Here is a 26,584-nt window from a genome sequence, read left to right on the forward strand (position 1 = left end):
CAACATTGCAGCTTGTTGCTCCTCAGTAACGTTTCCTATCTCATTTATGTTGTCGGGGTGAATTTGATTTCTCTATCTGCTACCCTCTCCCTGCACCCATGTGTGACATTGAACTGCATTGCTTTGGCCAAAATTACCAAAGTACTTTCTGTCATATAGTCCTAAATGGCATTCTCAGATTTAAGGTGAGATTGTTTCTAAAAATACTTTTCTATAACTTGAAGAAGAAAGTGCTACAGAAACTGAAATTTTGACTATGTTTCCTACAGGTTTTCTTACTCTAATGCGTACATGTTGCACTGTTTGCTTTTCATGCAAGAAATACTGTGAGAAGTATAGGCACAGATTAGTTCAAATAATTTTATTCATCAGCTATGTGTGGAAACACAGAATACTGAGAGAGCCATCAGCAGGCTAAGAGATTATTTAAAGTGATACTGCCAAATTCTCAAGTGCCACTTCAGTATGTTAGTGGATTAGTGTTTAATCATTACTTTAAAATGTGTTGCAGACTCCAAAGTGGTCTGCTCTACAAGGGGAGCATGTTGAAAAACTGGAAATGTAAAGGCTAAGATAAGAACGCTGCCTAGATGCTGTACAGGTCGTAGGACAGTCTGAAATGAGAGCTGGTTCCCTCCCTTCTGTGACCAATAAGGTTTGTGTGTGTCGCGGGTTCGGTTTGTAACCGGGCGGAAACACCAATTTAGTGTAGTGGTTTGGTCCAAAATACTCATTACTGTTTATCTGCTGTGAGATAAGACTTAGGAGAAATGCAAAACAGGCACCAAACTTGAAAGAATATAAAGAAGTTTATTAACAGACCTAAAAGAAGAAAAAAAAATTATACCACCTTCAGAACCCTCCTCCTCCCCCCACCTTCCTCCCTTCTCCCACTGACAATGTGAAAAGACAACCCTTAAGATGTTCAGTCAGTTTATCACTTCCATAATAACCTTGTTCAGTCCATTTAGAAAGAGAAGTCTCTTCTTGCTCATGCTATGAAAACATTATCACAACGAGACAGCCGCCCACTTCCAAATATTGTTCAGTCCATTTAGGAAGAGGAGTCTCTCTGCCTGCGTGTGAGTCCCTTCCCCCGACTTGCAGCTTTTCCCGCAACTGCTTTCGAGGGTCCACTCTTGAAGTTTTTTGGGGTACAATTTTAAGGTTGAGCCGTTCAGAAACAAAAACAGAGGCCCTTCTCCTTCCCTGGGAGCAAAGGGTCTTCATTATCTTCATCTTTAGGACTATCTCTGGGAGCATCTCTAGGAACTGAGGTTTTCTCCTTTCCCATTTGGAGCAAAAGTCCTCATCTGGTTCATCTCTACGGACTGAGGTTTTCTCCTTTCCCGTTTGGAGCAAAAGTCCTCATCTGGTTCATCTCTCCCTGTCCAAACTTCTCATGAAATTACAGCTGCGTCAGCATCTGCCTATCTCAGCGCAGGTGCTTTTGCTCACGAGTTGAACACTCCACCCCCCATATCTTCATGAAATTACAACAGGATACTCTGATATATCATAGCTTCACAAGAGAATTTCAGCTTTAAGCATCTCCTCTCTCTCTTCCCTCAGATTTTCAGCTCTTCACAGCAGTAAAAGGGTTAATCTCACCTCGGCCTTGCAGCTTTGCAGCTGGAATGTTGAATGTTTCTTATCGCAGTGGAGAGGGGGGAGAGCCGAGCCGCTCCGGCTGCCCACGGCAAGGCAGTGGGGGGGGGTTCCATGGCTGGAACAGGTCCATGGCTTCAGGATGGCCATGGCCCGGCCCGGCCTGGCCCAAGCAGGGCCTGGCCGGGCCCGCTGGCCCCCACACGGGGCCCGCAGCTACCTGTCCCAGCGCCGGAAACGAGAGAGAGCTTGGGGGGGAGTTTGCCTATTCTTAAATGTGGATCACAGAGGTGATCACAACTTTAAGTGGCTTAGAGAATTGTCCATATCCAAACTGGCCAGCTGATAGGTTCTATCAGTTCCCAGAGGAAACTGTAAGCACCCCTTAGCAAGGACGTCCCTTCCGGGACTATGCTTGCTAACCTATGACAGTGTGCCTGTGTGATATAACAATATGTAGTGAACTATAAGGTCTGGGAAATTAAAGTAACAAATTAATGACTATTGTGACTTTGAACTCCATTGATCTTTCCCCCTGTCCAAGACAGGGATGGCAATGTGAGCTATTATCAATGTAAAATTTACTGGAAAAAAGCAATGACAGGGGAAGTTAAAATTAGAGCAGTCTTCAGTTTTTGCAATATTAAAGTATAGATGATGAATCACAGTCAATGTAGATAAACCACTTACCTTCATAAGGCTGATGTAGGATGGGAGCAAACGCTTCCCATTCAAATATCCTGTTGGATGCCTGTATACGATCCGACAGGCAGTAATCAGGGCAAAGCAGTACTGAAATTAATTCCTATAATACTGAGGGGTTTAATGAAAATCCCGATGACAAATTGTCTTTGTTGTTCTCTTCACCATTTTCTCTCTTGTATCCTAGGTTAATTATATGGCATTTTAAGAGAAGCTTTTTGAGCATACTGTACATGTTGAAGGAAAAGTAAAATGCTGTCAGTTGCTGGAACTTGCTCAGACTCTCACAAACATATATGAATTTAATGCTGATAGTATTTTAATCTGAGGGCTCATCATTTATATTTTTACCTGTCAAAAGCTCATTCAGCTTCTCTTACCATAACAGGTGGGAGCAAAAAACCAGTATTCTCCCTCTTGCTTGTCTTTTGTAAATAAAATGAAAGAAGCAGTAATTGCACATTTTACAACCTCATGATTTAGGACTAAAAACCACAATTACAGAATGTTTAAATTAGGCACTGCTGTGACTTGCAAAGCAGGCAAGACAAGGTGAAAAGTGGAACAGATGTTGACAGGCAGCAAGCAAAATTCATGGGATGCTGAGTTGGGAGGTGTTCTTTGTAATCTCTCTTGATTTTATTTTCCACCCATATTGTCAGACTTAGTCATGGATCATTATTTACAAATTAGTATTTAAAATTATAAATAATCTAAATTATTTTTAGTCAATAAGCATTAAGCATCTCTACTCCATTACTTTTCATTTCACCTTAGTGAATGAACACAATTTAGTGAGTATGGCTCCTTGTAAAAGGTCAGTTGCATCTAAATTGACTTCGATAGAGAAAAAAGTTTCATTTTTTTTTTTTTACACTTCATTTTTTTGAGAATCTTTTGTCTGAAAAGAACAAATACTTTGAGCAAAACCTGAAAGTTTTCAGAATGATAACAGCAAATGAAAATAGAGAGTTCAACAGCTCATTCTGGGAACTGTTTGGCAGGTTCCCATGAGAGATTGTCTGGAAGGGCAAGGGGAAGGGGAAGGGAAAGGGAAAGGGAAAGGGAAGGAAACCCAGAGAGGATGATGCTCTCTGAGGACAACCTCCCCAGACCTGGGCTCAGCTCAGCCCACAGCCCATGCAGGCACAACAGGGAGGCAGGGAGCTCCAGCTTCTCTCCAGTGCAAAAAGGCAGAGGAAGCCAAAGAGCGCTACTCAGGAGCAGAGCGTTGTCAGTCGTGTAGGCAGGGAATTAGGGAAGTCAGAGCTCAGCTGGATTTGAAACTGGTGAGGAACGGAAATGGCAACAAGAAGAACTTCTAGAAGTAGAATCAAAAGGAGGTCTAAGGAAGATGTGGGGCTATGAAGCAAGGCAGCAGACTTGAAGCATACCGAAAAGGCTCAGCAACTCAGCATCTTCTTCTCTTTGGTCTTTTGTGGCCAGTTCTGTCCTCACATCTTCCAAGCAGAATCTGGGAATATCGTGTTGGTGACCAAGTAAGCAAAATGGACATACACAAGTCCATGGGACAAGAGAGAATGTATCCAAGGATATGGAGAGAAGTAGCTAAGGTCACTACAAGGACTGCTTTGTATCTTCTTCAAAAGGTCCCAAGGAATCAGGAGAGGTTCCTGAAGTCTGGGAACAGGCAAGTGTTACATGTGAGCATGACGGCAGATCTGGGGAACTATTTGCTGATAAAGCTCCCTTCAGTTTCCACAAGGATTTTGAAGAAAACCCTTGTGAAGACCATGTCCAGTCACATGGAGGACAAGAAGGCAATTGGGAACAGCATGGATTCACAAACTGCAAATTGTGGCTGAACAGTCTGAGTGCTTGCTCTGAGGAGATGGCTGCCATGATGGATGAAAGAAGACGTTATTTACCCTGGCTTCTGCAAGGCCTGTTACATGGTGTTCCTACAGCCAAATAGATGAGACATGGACTCAAGACTTGAGCATGACTCATGAGACTTGAGCAGTGGACTACAAGGTGAACGCACTATTGGCCATATCATGAGGCTCCAAGAGTTGTGATCAGCTGTAGGAAGTCCAATTGATGAGTGATTTCTAGTAAGACCTATCAGGAATCAACACCAGTGCTGACATTCATTCATGCCTTCACTGCAAATGTACCCAGTGGGACGAAATAAAGCCCTCAGCAAGTTCACAGATGACACCTGATTAGGGGAGCAATTATAGTGCCCAGAGTGCAGGGCTGCCATTCAAAGCATTCTCAACAAGCTGGAGAATAAATCTGGCAGAAACTTTTTTAAGTTCAGCACAGGCCAATGCAAATTCCTGATCATGCAGCAGGACAGGCTTGGCACCAATTGGCTCCAGAGCAGCACTGCATAAAAAGTCCTGGGTGTCCCAGTAGCCAAAAATACTCCAATGTGGATCAGCAGTGCATCCTGAAAGTCAACACCATCCTGGGCTGTACTAGCAAGAGTGTAGCCAGCAAGCTGAGAGAAGTGATTCTTTGCCCTCTGCTTGGCACTAGTAAGACCCTACCTAGAGGACTGTGTCCTGTTTTGGATTCCACTGTACAAGATGGACACTGACATACTGGAATGAGTCTCTTGGAGCTCCAGATGCCTGGAGCACACAACATACATGGAGAAGCTGACAGAAAAGGGGTTCTTCTGGCTGAAAGTGAGAATAAGGGGGGGATCTAACTTCTAATAAACTAAGGTAGTTTTCACCTACCTATTGGCAATGTACAGATGAGATTAAGTCAGACACTTCTAGGCAGTGCACCAAAATAGGACTAGAAGCAGCAGTCCCAAGTTGTATTTTGTTTAAATATCAGAAAAATCTTTCCTTTCTTGTGTGGGTATGTGAGTATATATATGTGTGTGAAATACTGGCACAGGTACCTAGACAGTCTGTGGCATCTCCGTTCTTGGACATAGGACAAAGATGTCTTTGAAAGCTCCTGAGCAACCTCTGAACTAGAATGTAACTTCAAAGCTAATCTTGTTTGGGTGATGAGCCCCAAAGACATCTTCCAACCTGCTAATTCCAAGAGAATTTGGCTTTGCTTACTTAAATGGCTGCTTTAATGATTTAAACAGTATTCCTGGGACACTCTGTATTTTGAAGAAAAGGAACAGTGAAAATGCAGATCATTATTATTACCAAAATGTATGTCTTTGCTGCTAGGAAATATTGTAGGAGTGATCATGTACACCAGGATGCCAGAATAGATTGTGGGTTTTTATTGAACAGAACAAAAAAAGTCAGTTATCCCAACCTGCTTATTGTTCCTCATACAGATCCCATGCCTTACCATTAGTTATCTTACTTACTTATACATGCTTGTTTATATGTTTTCTACTTCAGGTGAGATAAGGTGTATTTTCTTTGTGACTGTATCATCTCTCTTCTATTTCATTTTCCTAATAATTCATAATATTCCTTTTGCTTTAGGCCAGTGCTTTTACAGAATGGTACCTGGTTTCACCAGTTGCAGTAGCCCTATTTCAGATTTTGTGGGAGCTCACTTAAGGCTCATCACTGGGTATGTTGTATAGTTAGGACTCCTTGGTTTTTTGTTCCAGACTGAACATTTATCAGCATTACTCTTGGTCCAGACTTTTATCACCAATCACAAAGAATTGAGATTATTCTGCAATTTTTCAGACATCTTTGGCTTTTACTACATTAAATAATCTAGTATGATTTACTCTCACCTCACTATTCAGCCTTAACCAAATTACCAAGGACTATGCTGAACAGTTTTTTCCTACACTGATCTACTAGAAATCTCTCTGAATTTTGAAGAGTGAACATTTTATTTTCTGCTCTGTGTTTCCTACTGTCTAACCAGTAAGGAGGTTGTGCCCTGTAAAGAAAGTTTCAGCCTGGGAACCTCCAAAGTCTATTACACAGTGAACACTGGTGTAAAGATTTCTTTTCACTTTGCTAAGGCAGAGTCTGATCTTATTTGGGTTCCCCTTTCATATCCAAGTTACTTATCAGCCCTACAGACATTCTGGCAGACTTCCTATTTTGGATGCGCTTAAAAATACTTGCTTTATGCCTTTGGAAACTTGCTCTTCAAAATAATTTTTTGGCTGGACTTACTAAATTTAACTTTTCACAGTTGATATTCTTGCCTATTTTTCTGGTTGGGAAACAAGTTCCACTTTCAGAAGAACTAATAATCACCACTACTGTGCTGTGTATTAAAATGGCATAGAAAAAATGAGAACTCTGGGGAGTTTCTCTTTCCCTTTTCCCTGCCTTCCCCCCAAAATGACCTGACATTAACTAAAAGAGGGTAGATTTGGATTAGATATTAGGAAATTAGATATTGAATCATGCTCAAGTTCATGTTCTCTGTTGTCAGGGTGGTGAGGCACTGAAACAGGTTGCTCAGAGAAGCTGTGGATGCTCCATCCATGGAAGTGTATAAGGACAGGATGGATGAAGCTCTGAGCAACCCGGTTTAATTAACGGCGGCCCTGCCCACAGCAGGAGGGTTGGAACTAGATGATCTTTAAGGCCATTCCAACCCATTCTATGATTCTAAGGTTTCATGTAATTAAAAGTTATAAAATAATTATTGTTCTTTTTCTGAATTGCTTTCTCTCACTTTAGTGCCTCCTCAGAAAAGATCCTAAAACATGAGGGGAATGCTCATAAAATTCAAACCATGGGGGAAAAAAAAAAAGAAAACTTTTCTAAAAATTAATTGAGAAAGGAGCAGAATTATGAAAGAACAAGCTGGGAAAACTTAAACAGATAAATAAAAAAACTGATCATACCAAAATAATCACTTCTGAAGTGCTAACAATTTCAGTGCCACTTGCTCTATGGTTCAGTGAGTCCTAGAAATATTCTGAAACTATGAAAGAGTGTGTTTTCTGAAAATTATACCCACATATAGACAGACGTGTAGATATGGATATATGCATGTGTGTATGCATGTTTTGCCTCAGAAATGCAACTGAGACAGCAAGGTTTCCAAATGCTTTGGTGAGATTTGAACAGTGAGCAGAACACCCTAACTAGAGGCAAATTTCATCCTTGGGCACCTGCCAGATTTCATCAGCAGATTCCAAATAGTGGGCTCTGTCTCCTGCAAACAGGTGTGTACAAATGTGATTCCTGGGTATATTCAGGCAGTGGCCAAGCACTGCACACTTGCAGAGGAAGCCAAGGATGGTACCAGATTATGTCAGTGCCTTTGCAGGACTGAGTCCTGCGAGCTTTTGCTCACAAGCCAGTCCAGGAGAGTTGCTGATTTCTCCCTGAGCCAGCTGCTCTGCACAAAAATGGGGGGTCGGTTTACAGTCGTAACAAGGTAAGGCCTTCCAGCCATGTATTGACAACTTTAACATTTTTCCAGATTTGCAGAGAGAAGATATCTTACCTTTTGGAACTGAACAATTATCGAACTTTAGAAATGCACCTACCACCCGTTAAAGGGAAGTAATACAAAGACTAGTATCATTCTACGTGCAAATAACATGTCTATTCTTCCTCTAGGAGTTCTGCTGGATTCTGAGTTCTTATTTGAAAGGCCAAGTTGCAGTTGCAGTTGTAAGCATCTTTTTTTTTTTTCAACTAGGCTTAACAATGAGACTTTTGATTTATATTTCTGAAGACAGAACTAGGTCCTCCAAATTATTGAAATCGAGGTAAATGATAGCATTGGTTGGTTCTGATTTGCACTTCTTGAGAATTCACTGCACAGCTAGGAGCCATCAGCACCTGGGCTGCGATCACCCCATAAACCACCTGTTTTGTAGCTCACAACAGCTTTGAGTTTGTTTCCCAGTTGGGTCCAAGATGTAAAATTTAACCTGTAAAGCCTCCTGGGATTTGAGCTGTAGCAACTTGAAGGCCTCTGCAAGGTTAGCAACTTTTTTGCACTGAGCACTGAAGAAACCTTTATTTCAGGCAGATACCATCCCCACCCTGAAGCACTCATTATCTCTGAGGCATTTTACACATCATAAGGGCCTTCATGTACCCTGAATAAAAGCTCTCTGATCATTCACTCTTTGAGATTTCCTTGTCTCCTCATCAATGAATGCTTGCAGGTGTAGTGCTCCCCTTTACCCCCATAAAGGAAGGAAATTCCTTCACGAAGCAAAGCAAGGTGGTTCACAGACACGAAAGGAAAGGCTCAGAGTAATAACAGAGCTACAAAGACCTGAGTAAGTTTGAGAATAGTTACCTATTCTCAATCTGGAGAGACTGGCAATATATAGGAGAAATGAGAAGACTGCAACAGTGGAGAAAACAAATACTGAAAAAAACCTCATCACAGATGACACAGAAAAGTGACTGAAGCAAGAAAAAGACTATACCAGGAGACACAACACAGTACACAGCAAAACAAGGTGATGGAAGTTAGAAAAGAAAATGAAAAACCAAATGTTCAAGAGACAAATTTAGGTTTTGTGGGTTTTTTAAAAAGTTCAGTGGAAAATGTACCCATAAAATGGTACATATATAAACCATTTTTCTTCCATAACACTGTAATGCTACAGAATATAAAAGGGCTCTGCTAATAGTAGCTCTGTGAGGTAGGACAAGGTTATTATTTTACATCCTTGGAGCTAAGGTGCTGAAAGATAAAGTGAATCTCAAGAGGGCACAGTGGAAATCTGCAGGTGGAGAAGGGGTCTGAATTTGCTGAGCATCACTGAATTATTTCTCCCTTAGTAAAGTTTCATATATTAAAAAAAAAAAAAAAATGGAAGTAGAAGATGGGGTTTGATATAAAAAGTCATTACAGTACAGCAATGTATGATTTTATGCTGCACAAAATTATTGTTCTACCTTTTTTTCCTGCTGTTGCTACTCTACTGGGCAACAACAGAATAATCTGTTAGAAAAGCTGCAGCAAATCTACCTGCAGAAGGCTTTAGTAACTTCAGCTTGAAACACTAATATTTACTAAAATTTGAGTGTTTTTTGCCAATACTGATGCAACACAAGTTCTGATGGTCCTGTAAAAGGAACAACTGCCAATATACATTTCAAAGCATTTTCTGATTTTACATCTATAATTCACTCTACAGCTCTCCAGTAGTTTCCTGATCAAACAAGTCATGCTCTACCCTGACACACTGATAACTCTTATGTTGCACCAGCATATTGAAATATCTCACAGTGGCCTTTTACATCAAGAATTTCCCTGCAATTTCACTTTCATAAGGAACTTGAAGAGCACAATACAGACAATATATTCTTGATCATTAGAGATGAACTATTTGCTTTTTTGAGCATGATTTTATCCTGGTGACTCTGGAGATGGAATTAAGACTTACACAAGGTGGATTTCATACGGTCAAGGCCCCTGATTCTCAGAAGCATTATGACACCAGTGGACATAACTTTGTGGAATCTTCTGAGAAGGCAGAAGAAGCCAAGTTAAATTGAGTCTTCAGCTTTCAGCAGCAACTGGACTGGCTGTGAGCAGAGGCAAAGCAGAAATCGTCTAAGGTGGCAGGCTCCTGGAAAGACGAAGCACACATCCCTTAACATCTGTCCACCCTAATTTTGTCCATGTTAGGACAGGGAAAAACAGGTTGTCTGAAAGTGCTGCTGCCCCTAAAGTAGGAGTGGAAACTATGGGTAGAATGCTCAGTGCCAGCAGCTGTGATAGCTGACTGCTATCAGTCCCTGGAGGCAGCCAGATTAACAGCATGGATCCTCTAGATCTCTCCATTGCAATTCCCCACTTTTCTGTGGCAGGCAGGGGTGGCCCTGTCCCATCTGTTATTTTAGGAGGATTGACTGTCAGTTTTGTCTGAGGCGTTGAAAAGTCTTGTGCTGGCTCTAGAATAAAAGGCATGCAAAATGATTATAGTGAGGAATATTTTAAATGAGGAATAATCATGGCATTACTTATATTTAGAAATTCAGGGAGCGTCCTTGGTCTCAATGTAGTGTGTAGTATGCTACATATTCCAAAATGTAGATGACCTTATCAGCGTTTTATTCTCCACTTCTGGCTATCTCAGTTTTGTCTTCTTCTACCCCAAGCTCTTTGTGAATTCAACAATTTAATATTAAAAACATTTTCATTCAGAATGGACAGATGGTCTACTATCACTGTCTGCTTTTGAGATTTGAATCACAAAGGTTCAGTTTTGACTTTAAAACTTCCCTGTGTTTGGGAGATTTTGGTAATTTCCATACCTTTTATCAATGGAATTTCCAGACATTACCAATTCAGTAGCCAAAGTCAGAAATTCTAAGTGGAACTTCCCAAGTTCTCTTCCACAACTGTCTGATTGATTTTTGTGCCGTGGAGCTTTGTTCCTTCAAACTGGCATACCTCAGACCTTTTAAGATGGAAGTGAACCATTCCTTTAGATTTCTGAATTGTTCTCTTGGTTCATTCTGGGCTTGTGCTACCCCCTCATGTTGCAGCCACTGTTTTTCATAGTGGCAGAATTTTTGAACGTAACTGCTTCTCTGGTTTCACAAATCAAGATAGCTTTTTTTTTAGTTAATTAATTACTTTTTACAATTGTTCATAAGTGTCACAGTGAACATATTATCACATATTATAAACCCCCTTTTTGTCGTCTGTATTAGGTCAAGGATTGTATTATGAGGCTCATGAGGATTAGATTTCTCACTCCTTATTTCATACTCCTTATGGCTGCTTCCTGTTTGGTATACTACTGCTCTAGGAGACAGGAGGAACCTTCTGCGAGTTTTGCTCAGGCTCAGTCTAGGGCTGCACTCTAGCCAGTTCACAGGCTTCCTTGCTCTTCCTATTTCTGGCATTTTTCTGGTTGGTTGGTTGGTTGGTTGGTTGTTTTTCCCAGATGCAACTTATTCCAAGAGTAAGCAAGCTCTGATGTTTGTATGCACACATCCTTGCCCTTCTTTGTGAAAACCCTTCGAGCACCGTGGCTGGAGGCTTACTTCAGCTTTGCAGTTGGACAGTGGCTCCTGTTATTTCAGTTGTCATTACTGTCAAGGAGCTTGATTGGTTTTTATAATAATCCTCAGTGAAGACTGGATATTTGCTTCCAGTTTTTGATGAACTATTAGGAAGCCACTCCAAAAAAAATTGCTTCTTTGAGTTTTTAAAAAAGAAAATGGTTGGTGATTTAAAATTATTTTTAGCTCTGAGATTAGTAGCATGTAGATGTTATTTAGACTTTATACAAAAAATACAGTAATTTCTTCTTTGTACCACACAACTAGCAACTCCTCTTACACCTGCTTAGTCACATTTTTGCCAATCAGCACAAGCAAACTTCCCAAGGGCAGCTTTGATAAAATGGCACACTCCCCATGCCGGTAAAAATGACCTGCTGCTTTCCCTGTAAATAACCAAACACAGAGTCAGAGGCTGTTTGAAAACCCAGGGCTCACCCAGAACTGTGGAGTGTTGCTTTGCCAGCATGCAGGAGAAGAATTAGTTCATGCCTGTTAGGGATAATCCTTTCCCTGCTAGTAAAGTCATCCTGAGCCAGTGACCCTTTGAAAATAGGAAGGAAATATTTGCCAGCTCTGGTCTTCTATGACCCTGCTGGAAGAGACATTCATGTCTCAAGACACCCTGTGCACCCTTCTTTGTTTTCTGCTGATCATCTACTGGTTTCACTCTGTTTCATCTTGTCTCTTCACTGCACCAGGCTGGCTGGGTGGTGAGACACCACAAAATTATGTTAAGCAAGACCTAAGGGCAGACATCCAAGAGCAAGATTGAGAGCAAAAGGGTATAAATAAAGCCATGACAAATTCGCTTCCAGAGTATACTTAAGCATGACTCCACTTCCAAGTATCCCATGAGGGATTTCTTTTGCACTGCTCTGCAGTGAGAGCAGAAGATGGTGGATACATAGTCAGATTTCTTCCCAGATGGTGAGCTCACTTCTGTGTGGCTTTCATTTTTATATGCCCTGTATTCCTCTGGGACTCTGCTTCTGGATGCACATGCAAATGCCGACTACGTCCTGTCTTGAGAGGTACCTCAGATATTTAAAAGTTTATTTTCATGTGAGCCTGGCAGGGCTGCTAGCAAAATACTGCTGATTTTGCCTCCTGAGATCAGAATTGTTGTGCACCAAGAGTATATTCTCCTTTTGTCCTTTGGCAGTCTGCTGACAAGCTGCCCCTGCCCATGAGATCCTTTAATTCTCATCATGCTCCACTGAGGTTATTTATACAATCATCATATGTCTATTATAAGATATCAGTTGTGTATGTTCTGCAAGGTTCATGATCACTGGTACCTTAGTGGCATTCTACAGACATCACACTTTAATAACATGGATATCTGATGCTGTAAAATTCATATGGTATGGGTGTTAATGCAACTTGCACCCAGTGTTTCAGATGGTGTCTTTTTGGAAGATCAGCTCCTCTTTGCTTTGCTGTGTCTAGGTACAAAGTGCATTTTCTTCTGATCTAACTGCACTAGAATTCCAGGCGAAGGATATCACTTTAATAGAGCTATACCATAATTCCATTTAAAAAAAAAAAAAAAAAAAAAAAAAAAATCCTGGTTTTATCTTGAATGTACAGTGCTCCTGGTTCCCTGCAGATAGTCTCCCTTGACACAGAAACCCAGACACTGATTTTGAAGATAGAGTTCACTTTGGACTTTATTGAGGCAATAGACCTTGGTTTTGGCTGCCTTCAGAGAACAGAATTTCAGTCAAGCAGAGCTGATGTTGTAATCTTGGATGATGATGGCATTTGTGATTGTTCAGTGAGCCTTCCAAGGGATCAGCCTACATCTCTGGGTTTGGATGCAATTATTTTCATTCTGACAAAATTATTTGTGGTGTGGAAGGAGATCACGACTAAAGCCGGGGTAGACTTAGATCTTTACCAAACATGAGATGTTTTATTGTTTGCATCATGTCCTGTGCTTTTAAAATTTTCAAAGTCAGCTGAGTAAAAGGCCTGATTTTCTTTTCAGAATGGTGTATGAGGTCAGCTGTCTAGAGATATTTCTCTCTTCACAGAATTTTTAGGAAAGAGGCAAATGTGTAGATTCTTAACATTATGCTAAAACAGCCATCATATTGAGATTTTCATTTTAGAAAACAACTGGCTATGAATGAAAGATTTCTCCTCTCTTCCCTTCACTAATTAATTTTTTAAAACACAGCTTGGCTCTTTTTTTTTTATTCCTAAAATGATATCTGTTTATCTGTGTAAGATAGCTGTAAACCAAAATTATGCAATTAATTGATTGATGTGTTTCAAATGCTGTATATGTGGGCTTTTATCCCCTTTCTCCCTCCCACTAATGAGCAAAAGAATTCTATGTTTAGGGGATTATACCACTAGGATCATGAGTTTAATGTGAAGCTCAAATAATTGGCATTGACAGTTTTATCAAACAAGAATAAAATTAGAATGGTAAAGTAAATGCAACCTAGAGAAATGAGACAGAAGGCAGAAGCAGAGGAGCAGGTTTTTTCCACCACTAGTGTTTTTGTAGTTGGTGGCCACACAAGCATCTTTCTGACATGTATTGCTTGGTGTGGTGGGCTGACCAAAGCAGGAGAGAGGTAGTAGGATCAAAAGTTTTCTCAGGCTTTCCAGCTACAGATACCTTCTGATGAACAGGGCTCCTAATCACTCGATAGAGCTATATGCTTTATGCATCACTTACCACAGCTTTCTCTTGCAATCTTTGGTTTATTCACATCTAGTGAACTTCATTGTGCTTTCATTTTTTGGAGAACTAAATTTTTACTGTTTATCTGTTTGAAAGCAAGCTCTTGTAACACATAGTATAGAGTCAATTGAACATGGGCTTTTAGAACAGAGTATTGACTATTCTTTCTTCAAAGGTTAGACTTTATTTCCAAATTTTGGATCGTTTTTTGTGCTTTTCTTTCTCCTTTTTTTTTTTTTGAAATCTAGTGCACGGTGCACTAGAGTTTGATCCAGAATAATCGAAGCACATGCTTAAGGAAAAGAATGGCATGCGGTTCATGAACCCCATAATTAGTTCCCCTTCCTAGCTCTAAGCAGTAATTAAATCTGTCACTTCTGCTCTGCTGATTCATTTATTTAGCTATTTAATTGCTCAGCTCAATACGTCTTTATCTCCGGAACTGCAACATTTTATTCAGGCTAAGGAATAGCAGAAGCCATTATTATTTTTTGTCCAAGGGCACGGACATGTAAAAGAAAAGAACACTAATACTAGATGATTTGGTGGTGTTGTCAGTTTTCACTTATCAAACAAAACAGTATTTAAGGGAAAACTTCAACCAGTGCTTGAGGAGAATTTTCCGTACACAGGTTTCCTTCCCCAGGAAATTATGTCAAATGCAAGGACCCAATGTATCTGGTCCAGGTTTCCATTGCCATAATGAGTTAACCTAAAGCACTTCCAGATAATGCATAATTCTCTATGAAATGAGTGATCTATTGGTGGAATACTTTATAAACAAATTTAAATTGCAAATATACATTATATTGTTTATAAATTAAACAGTATCTTTTCTTTATACATTTTCATTTTGGGACATTGCTCAGTCGGGGAGATTTCTGTCATCTGTCTCTTAGATTTATCATCAAATAGAGCATTTTAATCTGAAAAGCAAATGGCATTTGGAATACTTTCAAGTTTGCATAGACAACCCTTCTGAATACCCCTCTGTGACGTATATTTCCATACATGCAGTTTTTCTCATATTACATTTTCATCAATCCTTAAGGGAGATCGCAAGATTCCTCCACCATTTCCATCCACAGGTTGGAAAAGCTGGTGTAGGAAAGCAGCATGCAAAACAATGAGGAGCAGATCACGACAGATCAATACAAACAGAGCCTTTTGGCAAAAGGAGAAGTTTTTTTTATTTTTATTTTTATAACCCTTTTTATTTACCCTCTTTGAACTGTGGAATGACAGATACAAAAATTAAAGATACAAAACCCACCCGGAATTCAGAGACAAGGATATTTTTAAGTCACTTCTGGCATCGGTGACTCAGTTCCACCAATTTATTCACCTGCCTGGCTGGCTAAGTTTTTATACCATGCACACAGCCTTGCATTTCACTCTATTAGTGATATATTTTTGCTGTCTTGTTATTCAGTTACAACTATGCAGTTATTTAAGTCATTGCTCATATTTTTGCCAGGTAAGCTTATTATTCTAAAAATCTTTTACTTGCTTACCTGGAGGGTTTTTTGTTGTTGAAGATTACGTCGGGGTTTTTATTCCTTCAGTGAGAGATCTGTCCACTCTTGCAATGCAAAACATGCCTGTACTGCTGCTGTGGACACCCAGCTTGGCCACGACTGAAGTAGAGGCAGGAGCCTCTGTAAAGCCCAGCCAGTGGAACTGGCAGGGTTTATTAGCCATATTTCATTGAACACCTTGGAAATACAGCTGGATGTGCTGCCATAACTCTGGCTGCTGTGCTGGGCTGCACAGACCTGCACTATGCCTGTGCCAGAGTGAGGACCTCTGCTTCCCTCTGCCCCCGTCATCAGGGAGAGCTTTGTCAGCCCATGAGTTGGTAGCTTTGCCCCGACAATGCTCAGTCTGTGTTGCTCATGTTGGTGTTATTGTTTTGCATCTGTGCACTCGAGGTTACTCAAAACTCTTTGTTGAAATAAGGAATATTTCTGTCCCTGCTGAATCTAGGAAGTCTGGAAATCTTGTAGGCAGTTTTGTTCTTGCAAGCCTGCACATGTGATTTTTTGGACTAGAGTTTTGCAGGAGCTTCACTTAAATATTCTCTCTTTTAAATGTGTTTCTTTAAAAGATCTTCTAAAGTACACTCTTCATTATGTTGGGCACATGCTTAAATTCAGGGAATTAATAAAGCAGCAAAACCCCTCTGTGAACATCCTTTGTGGATAAGGGTGCTTTGAGAATAAATCTGTATGTGACTTGGTTTAGTTTGAGAAAGCAGTGTTCACTGCAGCAGGACAAACAAGTATGATCAGAGGAGGGCATGGGGATGAAATGGAAAAAATAACATTTTTTTTGTAGTAGAAGAGAAGTTGATTTTTGAGTGATGGAAACCTGACAGAGGCAACACAGGGTTAATTTCAGATGGCAGATGGCCTTTATCTCAGTTCTAAAAGAGCATGAGGTTGGTCAATAGGATTAACTACTTTTACACAGATTTGTACATAAACATTGAGGCACAAGACTTGGACATCAGCTGAGTGCCCTCCCTCTGCAATGATTACATTCTTGAACGTCTGGGGAGGGAATTAGGTGACAGTGGCTATTGGCTTCCCCTCAGATGAACCTAGCTGTTGACATCCGGCCATCAACAGACTGGAAATTACTATCTCGAAGGGACTGCAGAGTTTACAAGCAGTCTTATGGGACCAAAACCACTCCCTTCTTCCACTCTGCCCCCCCTCCCCATGCTAGAACCAGTGGCATCCCGCTACTTGCACAGTGTGAACTGGACGTTTTTGAAGTGGTGCACAAGCCCAAGGTCCAGGCACTGCTGGTGGAGGCTCTGTGTTTGATCAAGGGTGTGTGGGCTTTTTGTGAGGTTGGTCAGTTGGTTGGTTGGTTGTTTTTTTGTTAGTTTTAGCTATCTCCCTGTATAGTTAGAAACTTCGGGCTGGAGTTTCTCCTCACAGCACCAGAATATGTTAGTGTAAAATGTGTCTAAATCAAATTGCATTAAACGTGTAAAATGTGTCTAAATCAAATTGCATTAAACCCTCCAGTCTTCATATAAATGCACCCCTGTCTGTACTGTACCAATGTATTGCTTTACTTACTGGTGTACTGGGAACTTCTTGTTAACGTTTTAATTTAGAGAAGTCACCACTTGTACTATTTGTGTGATGCACCATATCTGTGGGGTTGGAGGCTACCTCTGCCCAGCCCTGGTCAGTCGACTTGGTTATATAAGGTGCACAAACTTGGGTACCTATAAATATTAGCGAGCAGCTGTCACAAAGGGATTGTGAACGAGCTGCTCGGGACCTCGAAAACATAATAGCTTGGCACCCAGAAATACACAACTTTGATAACACGCTACAAGGTCACATACTGGGGGGAGAGGGTAAGGAGGTGGCAACTGCTTTTAATCTTTGTCTCTTTTATAAAAAAAAAACAACCTACTTTTCTTGCTTTGTGTTTCTGGTATACATCGGATATTTACAATTTTTATCACATTAGGATATGACATTCCTGGCCTTGCCAGTGCTTTTGTTTGGATATTTATAGCAGCTTCTGGTCATTGTTGAGCAAAGGCGATTGCCCTGCCCTCTGGCCCTTTCTTAAGCAGATTTTGGGCAGAAGCTCCTCTCATGTGGCACTAATTGAAGTGACTGGCGGAGGGGGTGTTGTGAGCACACTTGTGCTGATCTGCCAGGGTCTAAGCCAAGGGAGGAAGAGAGGAAAGAACAGGGAGAAGGGAGGAAAGAGGAAGGGAAAAAAAAAAAAAAAAAAAGAGGGGAAAAAAAAAAAAAAAAGCCGGGCTTTGCCTCACTCCGGCAGAGCGGAGGGCTGTTAGGGCTGCCGGCCATCTGTCCGCGCAGGGCGGCACGGCGGGAGCTGCGCCCAGGGAGGCGGGAGCGGAGCCGCTCCGCAGGTGGGTGCCGGCCCCGCGGGGCTCCGCGCTGCGCTCGGGGGTCGCGGGGGCCGCCCGCGGTGGGCGCTGCCCCGGGTGGGCGCGGGGTCTTTGTTGTGCGGCGGCGGGAGCCGAGCGGGCCGCCCCGCGGGGAGCCTGGCGGGCCGCGTCCCGCCGCGCTGCCGGCCCGGGACGGGCAGCGCCGGGCCAAGTCGGGAAAACTCCACTTGTGAAAGCCCGAACACAACAAGTTGCTGTGTAACTCCTCCGTGCGGAGATGGGGCTGGTTTATCCGCCGCGCGAGTGAGCCGCGCTGAGCGAGATCCGTCAGGGACTGTGAGTCGGGAAGTGTGGGCTTCCCTCGGGTGAGTAACCCCGCCTGAGCCGGGGCTCCAGCGCTGGAAGGCGATAATATTATCCGGAGCCTGCTCGGTGTGTGTCCGTGTGTCCCCGGTTAATGGTTCCCTGCAAGTTTAACGTGAAGCGGAGAGAGGCCGAGGAAGACCGCAGGGGTTGCGGAGGGATTAGGAAGGCAGAGGCTATTAAGTTTCTGATGTGCTGTAAACCAGCATCACTGTCAGAAGCAACCAACCTGGAATATTGTCCCATGTTTTGGAATTTGTGTTGGCATTGGAAGTTACCACCTTTCGTTTAAGTGTTAACGTTTCTGAAGGCTTTTCTTGCTGTTGTTTTTGAGTTGCTGTGTAAACAGCCTGAATAAACAACCTTGTCGTCGCTCTGGGAGTTGTGCAGTGGGGGAAAAGTGAACTTCCAAGTGTGTGTTTCCTAAAGAAAAGTTAGAAAGTATATGGTAGTTTAAAGTTAACAGTAATAATAGAGGAGTCTGGACTTCATACCTCATTACTATGGTAATTAATATTATTATTTTTGAAGATGAAAGAAATGTTGTTCCTGTGTGCCTAAAACTATGTTTTAATGTCCTTTATGCATCTGTTAGAATGTCCTGTTAGTGGATATGATTATGTTTAGTGTACAATTTGTATTTGTGTTTCTGATAACCTTCCTAGTGCTACTGGAAAAATAAACACTCAGTTGACGCACATTACCTAAACATATTTTAACAGCTCAGGCATAAATTACAGGCTACAAAATTCAGTCATAACTGGCAATTCCTTTGCATGTCTATCTTCAAATGTTAAAAATGAATAAATAAGTATGTGTTAGAAGTGTGTGTGTACCATCCAGTCTAGCTGCAGGTGTTGTTTGTTTCTTTTGTTTATGTTTCTAGAAGTAGAACAATAGTGAAAAGTGGAGTTGAACAGCTGGTAATCCATTTGTCCATTGCTTAATTCTAAAAAGATTCCTGGTGCAAAGTTCGTGAATGGTTCAAAGCAGGGTCCAGAAATCGGCCATGCTGAAATCCATCCAGGGTTTATGAAAATAAACGGAAAAGCTGAGGTTTGCTTCCTCACAAACCTCTTAAGAAATATGTCCTCTATCTAGTATGCTGCTCGCTGTATTCAAGGCAAGGAAGAACCTTGATGGATCATGTGGGTATTGCTCCATACCGTCCTTATCTATAATCAGGCGGACAAAAATATTTTTACTTTCTTTAGTCTGGAATAGCTGGTTTCTTTTTTCTTTCTCTCATCCGTGTCCTTGCTGCAAAAACAAATCTTGAAGAATATAAACGTTTGTTTTACTGGTTATGTTCCTTATCTCTCCTGCCTTCCAATTTATGCTGGTTTGAATATTTCTGTAATATTGAAGTCAGTTGCCATTACTTCCTTCAAGGACCCTATTTAAACACATTTGTAAAGTGTGTGCAGTATGATAACGTGTAGCGCCATGGATATATTAATTTTATTCTTACATGGCTCAGTCTGTTTCTCTTGTTACTTCAGAGAAGCAAGAAACATGATGAGTGCTCCATTAGTGGTATTGGTAAGAACTACATTAACGCAAAGCGCACAGTCAATAAGAAAGTGTTTTTATTTGAAAGCTTCTTGTACCAGACAGCATACTAATAATCACAACCTGTGCCACATATCTTCAGTGCTAGATTGCATTTGCTTTTAGGTTCTTTATAAATACAATTTTTATTCAGAATAGCTGCATTTCCACCAGATGCCCAGGCTCCTTGTTCCTTTGCAGCCTTTGCAGCCTCTGAATGCTGAGGGAATTTGCTGGGCAAAGGACTGGGTGTCCGTGGGGTAGGCATTTCAGGATGCAGCCCTTCTCAGAAGCCAGCCTTGGTATTGTAGGACACTGAAGTCTGATAATAAAGTGAAGTGAAATGTGGTATTAAAAATATAAGTCAAATCCAAAGACTGCTGTGTTGGTTGGATACCCAAGAGCAAGCTGGAATAGCCACTCTGACAGATTACTGAAAATACGGTGAGCAACTTTTGCAAGCCGTGAGGGAAAGTGCTCCATTTTCTGCGTGTGAAGCCACTTTCCACAGATCCATTGCAGGGCAAGAGGCTCTCCTGGTGAAAGGACCGGGGTTCACATCCCTCATGGTGCTCAGTGCTCGGAGAGGACAGGACACGGGGGAGCAGAGGGTGAGGTGCGTCTCCTGCTTGAGAGGGTTGGGAGCCTGGGTCCAGGCATGCTGGGCAGGGACAACTGCATAGGGACCCTGCAGCAGGGTATCACTGCCGTGGAAAGTCGTGGAGCAGCTTGCAAAGCTGATGGGGGATGTGACTGCAGCCACGGGTGTGTGTGGCAGAAGTGGAAAAGAGGTATTTGTGGGAGGGAAGGGTTTTGGAGTGTTAGACGTTGTGGCAAGACACACGGTAGTCGTGGTGTAACGTTTTTAAGGTGGAAGAGAGATCAGAGGTCTAGTGGAGCAAAGCAGTGAAGGCAGGTGGGTGACACCGGGAGCCAAAGGTCGTAATGCTCCCCCAGGGAGGCTTTGCAGCTGGATGGATGACTCAGTTTGAGTGCTTTGGAAAGAGCGAGTCAGGAGCAGGGAAGAACCAGCAAGGTTCCCATTTGTCATCACGGACCAAGGAGGAAGCATTGAGCAGCTGAGCTGAGGGGAGATGATGTGCAGCAGCTGTAACTGCAGGGCTTACAGCCAAGAGGCAGGGGCACAGTGAATAATCTTTAGCCTTTTCTGTGGCATATGTGAAATTGGGAAGACAAACTTAGAGTTCAGAGCAAAACATAAGGATAGCAACCAAAATGATTCTGTAGCACTGAAGCTGTTTACTCTCATTGCTATTCTCTCCCCAAGATTTTAAGTTAGTGGGATCATCTTCTGATGTTTATAACAACATGATTGGGGATTGTAGAATGCAGAGAAATTAATTTTCTAGACTTTGCCAGATCATTTTCCTTGAAAAGAGACCTAGTTACACTTTTAATAACAGATGCACTCTGTTGTAATCATTTGCTAAGCAACAGGCTCACTGTGCTGCCTATGAAGCACAAAAGCAAGGGACGCCTTGACACGTCATGTAAAGCTTACGTAAAGTTTGTGAACAGCAGCAGAAAGAGTGAGTGATGAATGCTCTGGGTTTTGTTCCTTATATTAAAATAGTTTAAAGTTGGGTATTTTTCTCTGCTGGCTGCCATCAGCAATCGAAGTATCAACAGGAGAAAAATGGGTCGCTTGGGTTTTAGCATTAAGCAGCAAATCCAGGGCCAATAGGATTTAGCTGGGATGTTAAGGTTTATTCAGTGCATTTAGTTAATGAAATTGGGGAGGGGAGGAAGAAGGAAGAAGTCAGTGTCTGGGCTTGGGGGAAGGGATGAAATAGCCTGCTGCCAACCAAGTGCATCTTAGAGTGACTCCTCCTGATTGATAGATGCTCCGCAAGACAAAAAACAACGGAGCAAAGGAGGTTTTAATTAAAAAACAGCAGCTCAATGCCAGCTCTTTGGGATTAAAATCAAGCAGAACGTCTTCATAACAGACATTTACCTAATCTAAAGGGTGTGTTTTTACCCCTATGAGTGTAGTGTGTGTCAGCTTGGGAGAGGGAAGAGGGAGATGATAATACATGTGAGCATTTATAAAGTGGTCATAGAGCCACGGAGATGTTCAGCAAGAAAAGTTGTATGTTCATATTCATCAGTCAGGCACAGATATCAAGTTCAGGCTAACAAACTCCCATTTGAACACTCTGCCAGATTTCTAGCAGACAGCCCATCATCCCCTACGCACACGGGTGGCCCTTTGCTGTGCTCACCCGTTCTCTGAAGCCTTTGTGTCCCCTGCCAGAGGCTGTCATCTTGTGTACACACATGCTGTTCAGCATCTTGACTTGCTTTCTGAGCCCTGAAAGCCTTCAGCACAGAGACACAAAAAACAATTAGTATAGAAAGTCATTGTTATTTAAAATATAAAGGGCTATTATCTATATGTCAAAAAAAAAAAGCAACCCAACATGATTTGATCTCTTCTCCCAAGAGAGTCAGTTTGTTGGGTGTTTTAGTTCTGATTCTCTAGTTCTGCCTTCCACTTGCATCAGACCCTGTTTTTCCCAAAGTTGTAATGGTCATTTAGAGTCGGATGAAGTTTCTTTCTTCCATGCACCTCCTCGGAGGTCTGTGCCTGACCACAGTATCTCGATGCTGCTGGGAGTTGTTGAGCAGTGATTAAAACCATCAAAACTCAGCCAGTGACCTCCGCAGACTTTCCTCCTATGGGAGAAACGGGCCTCAGTGGCAGGATCTGACTAACAGTATGGAATAAATAAGCGGCAGGTTTACAAAATGAATAAAAAGAATCTATGTACCTGTTGTTCTTGGCATAATTTAGCTGCTCAGACAGCCTATAGCTTGATAAAATTCTGTGAGGAGGATGCTGCAATATTTCTTAGTAGGATTTATTGCAATGACACCTGAAAACTTTCACAAAATGGTCCAGAGAAAAACTTGAATGTGTGATATTTGGTGTTGTTTCTTTTTGACCTTAAAAACGTTTTAAGATAAATGTTTTCAAATAATAATTGTAAAAAAAAAAAGTAGTGGAAATGCTTAGGAAAACTCTGTACTTTTCTGCTTTGTCCTGTATTGTTTTATTTCTGTTAGATTCACAGTACATTTACTGAAAAACATTTACTCACATAATAGTTTAGGCACATGTCTGTAATAGGAAAGAATTTGATTTCATTAAAATTAAAAAAAACCAACAAAAGGACTTCACTGTGATGCTTACAGCAGGGCTTTATGAATGTTCAGCCAAGTTTTAGAAAATGGGGGTGGCTGTGTCAGAACAGCAGTCCCAGGCACGGCAGCAAGAGTCTGGGCAGCTGCACACAGAGAGTGTGGAGGTCTACAAAAAGACTCCTGTCATGTTTTATGTACAAATAGGTACATGTTTCTTGGTAAGCAAATACAGATATTATTGCTGATCTTAGGATTTCATGAAATGAAATCTGAACAGTCTGGTTGTCTCAGTGGCACCAAGGGAAGCATAATACCATCCCAGATGCAGAGCATGCCACAGAAAAATGAAGAGGGGTACATCTCCCAAGAAAAAGAATACTTTTGGATGTATCTGCATGGTAATGAAGTGTGTGGTGCAATGTCCACACCATCTAGTCCTGTATTTATGATGGTCTATTACCTTTGCCCCTGTTGGCATGTATTTTCTTGTCAGTGGGCAGTAAAGCACCTATTCAGCATTTGAGCCTAGACTAGAAAGACAGAATCTGAGACTTGAAGCCCATAAAATGACTTTTCTGTGATTTCACTCAGTTAACAAAACTGTGTGCATACCTCAAGGATCTCATTAACGTGGTTCTGGCTACATGCCAGCATCTACCCAGAAGAGCAAACAGAAAATTTCTCGCTGTGTTGTAGCATTAAACATTTTACAGAATAACAGCAGAGATTTTAAATGAAAAGGCTGTGAAACATTGGGGGCTAATGCAACCTTTGTAAACGCTGTAAATCCACTCAATAATTACTGTATAGGCTCAGTAATTACTATATAGTACTGGATTAAATACTGAAAGTCCCTGATCTGCGTGGATATGGTGGAGATTTCATTACATATGACCAAAGTGATTAAAACGACTTGTTTCTTTATAAAGGTATGCTATACCTGTGAGAGTAAATGAAAATGAAACATTTTGCTCCTGCAGATAGGAAGACATGAGAATTCTACCTTTGTTCTGCTAGACAAGTTTATAGTATTCATTCACAGCGATGAGAATCAGGTTTGGAGTTCCAAGTCCATTTAATTCAGAGAAGTTTAGATCGGTGGATTTTGATTGAGTAGTAGGGAACATCAAAAGTTACACCGTTCCATTTCTCCATGAAGAGCAAGGGCTCTGTGCTGTCACCGAGAGAGATGCACTTTGTTTCCCCCTTCCTCCTTCCCCCATCAGCATTCACACTGCACAAGTACAGATGCCTGGCAGGTAACGAAGAGACTGTCACTGTTAATCTGCTGTGAGCATCCTGCGGTGCTTACTGTGGGCTGGGGTGGAGTAGAGGAAGCTGAATAAAAATTGTAAGAGCTGTTAAAACTGGCTTGTAACAAAGTCCAGTGTCCCTTCAGTGTTTCTAATGTCAGATAAAATTCTCAGAATCTGAGCCTGTGTTTTAAAATGCTGTTCAAATTTTGGAAGCTTCTGTTTTTTGTATAAGAGTGATACATTTCTGACAAAAGACTCCAGCATGAGCCATGATGGTGGAGCCTCCTGGAAGCTGTTATTTTTCCGTCAACTAGAGCAGATCCCCAAGCAGCCCCCAATCCTGACTGAAATGTTGCTGCACTTGGAGGTGACCATCGTGTGCTGGCGTGGCTTTCCCACACTTCCAACCGGTGTTGCTGTTGGCCTCCTGTTTGCTTACTGGAACCTTAATTGCCAGTATATCTCTAGGAGCTTCAGTACCAATTAATCTGTTGGCATATCCTTTTATAACTTAATATGTGACATCATGGCATTCAACCTCTTATTGGTTTTTCTGAGTAATTTCCTCTATGTCTTGAAAAGCATGCTTTTAGAAGGCACTGATCTTGAGCTGTGACACAGTAACTTCAGGGATACCTGTTCTGTTCCTGGCTGTGGAGGAAAATGCATTAGCTTAAACACTAGAAATGCAAGTTGCTTCCTTCTGCAGCTATTAAGACTGTCATGACTGAGTGTAAGAATACCTCACCTGTTTTGTTCCATTTTGCTGCAAAGTAGGATCACATCCATGGCCAGTTGCTGAGTTCCAGCTGATGAGTGATACTCCTCAGTGGTACTTCCTAGCCAGTGGGTGAAACAATCTTCTTGCAGTTGTGTGATCAACTTTAATGTGCTTGGATTGACACTTTCTGATTTCTTGGAAACATCCCTCCTGTCTTCCTGGTTTCTAGTTTCAATGAAAAGATGATAAAAGGTGGATGTATGGCCATTTAAGTGACCTATCTTGATATTTCCATGTTTTCCATTACTACCCTTTTTCTGTCAAAGGTAGCCTTAGCTTTTGGATTTGGTAAACTTTGACAGGGTTCTCTTTGTTTACTTTGGGTTTTGACTGGGCAGTTGTATGAACACTACTTGTGGTGGATTACATATACGTGTGTGTATATATATACACATGTGTATATCCAGTTTTGTTGGTAGTTACTTCTTGACCCCAGATTTGCTGGGAGGAGATTGCTGACACACAATTTGGACTTTGGGCTTTGCCTTGTCATTTCTGGGTTTCCTTTTAGGGTGATCTGCTAACCAGGACCTATTCAGTTCTAATCCTATTCATTGTCTGAAAAAAAATCTCCCAGCACCGTGACCTTTCCTTGTCTGTTGTGCCACCGGTTAAGAAACAACCCTGAGCACGCTTTGAGTGGGTGTGTGGAGTTACTGGGGAGCTGGCAGTAAAATGTGAGAGAGGCTTTACAGAAGAAGTGTACAGGAATCTATTTTACTGTGGCTTTATTAAACACAGATTATTCTGCACAGATGGATGGTCTTTTACTTGGCTCAGGTGTAAAGGGCCCACCAATATATATCTAAATCTTTCTAAAGCAACTTGAATTCCCCTAGGAGAAATGCCTTAAAGTTCCTACGGAAATGGAGTTTTCTTTTACCTTGTGACCTTTCTGATTTCCCGTCCCTAGACAGGAATGACCCAGTCTCCAGTGAATATTATTATTATTAGTCAATAAAGTTAAAAGCAGCAGATCATGTAGATATTGGGGCATATATAAAAACGTAAGTATCCAGAACTAGGGTTGCCTATGGCTACTAATAAAATGTCACTTACATTTTAGCTCTGTATGCCTCTGAGATCATACTTAAAAAATACATGAAAATGTGATTCTCTCAATGAGACTATGAGTGACCTGCCAGGAAAATAATTATATTTCTGAATAATATATTTAAAATATACAGGACAATCTTAAAAGATTGCAGATACACCTAAAATAAGTTTAATTTCTAGTTCCTATGCTGCTAATGCAATTTGCATTTTTCAGATACATTTATTTTATTATATGGGGGGATTATCTCATGAGGAGTTCATGAGATTTTTGCACAATTCTTTCTTGGTTGTGTTGGTTTCAAAGATATTAATTCTTACTCAATTGAAAAAATTAGCTAGAATCTTTAACTACAACTTTCTCAGGTTTATACTACATTAAATTTCTTGCATGCTTTCGTTTCTAGAATGTGGGCAAATCAGGCAAAATTTGTGCATATGTTTGTCCTAGTTTAAAAGGAAACTAATTTTGCACTATTACCACTGGCTTCTGAAAGAGGTTTGAGAAACTTTGTTGCTTCGAATAATCACAGAAATGTCTCAGTTAAAGTTGTTTTGGATTGGGACTTTTATTTTCTTAATAGTAATTGC

At 41.3% G+C, this 26,584-nt stretch overlaps 1 protein-coding gene across 20 annotated transcripts in view; it reads left to right on the forward strand.

Annotated features, from left to right (window-relative positions):
* Positions 1 to 26,584, forward strand: part of LOC116448603 (poly(rC)-binding protein 3-like) — a 516,599-nt gene that overhangs the window by 356,740 nt on the left and 133,275 nt on the right. The window contains exon 1 of one of the 20 annotated variants that reach the window (XM_032119308.1): positions 17,235 to 17,311. The exons of 17 other annotated variants lie outside the window; for them this stretch is intronic. The gene's annotated coding sequence lies outside the window, so the exon portion shown is untranslated. Of the gene's footprint in view, positions 1 to 17,234; positions 17,312 to 17,536; positions 17,843 to 17,988; positions 18,187 to 26,584 lie in introns of those variants that run through there. 2 more of the 20 variants (XM_032119269.1, XM_032119298.1) reach the window with 2 other exon arrangements.

Source organism: Corvus moneduloides, chromosome 1 (genome assembly GCF_009650955.1).
Source record: "Corvus moneduloides isolate bCorMon1 chromosome 1, bCorMon1.pri, whole genome shotgun sequence".
In the NCBI taxonomy this organism is placed as follows: Eukaryota; Metazoa; Chordata; class Aves; order Passeriformes; family Corvidae; genus Corvus; species Corvus moneduloides.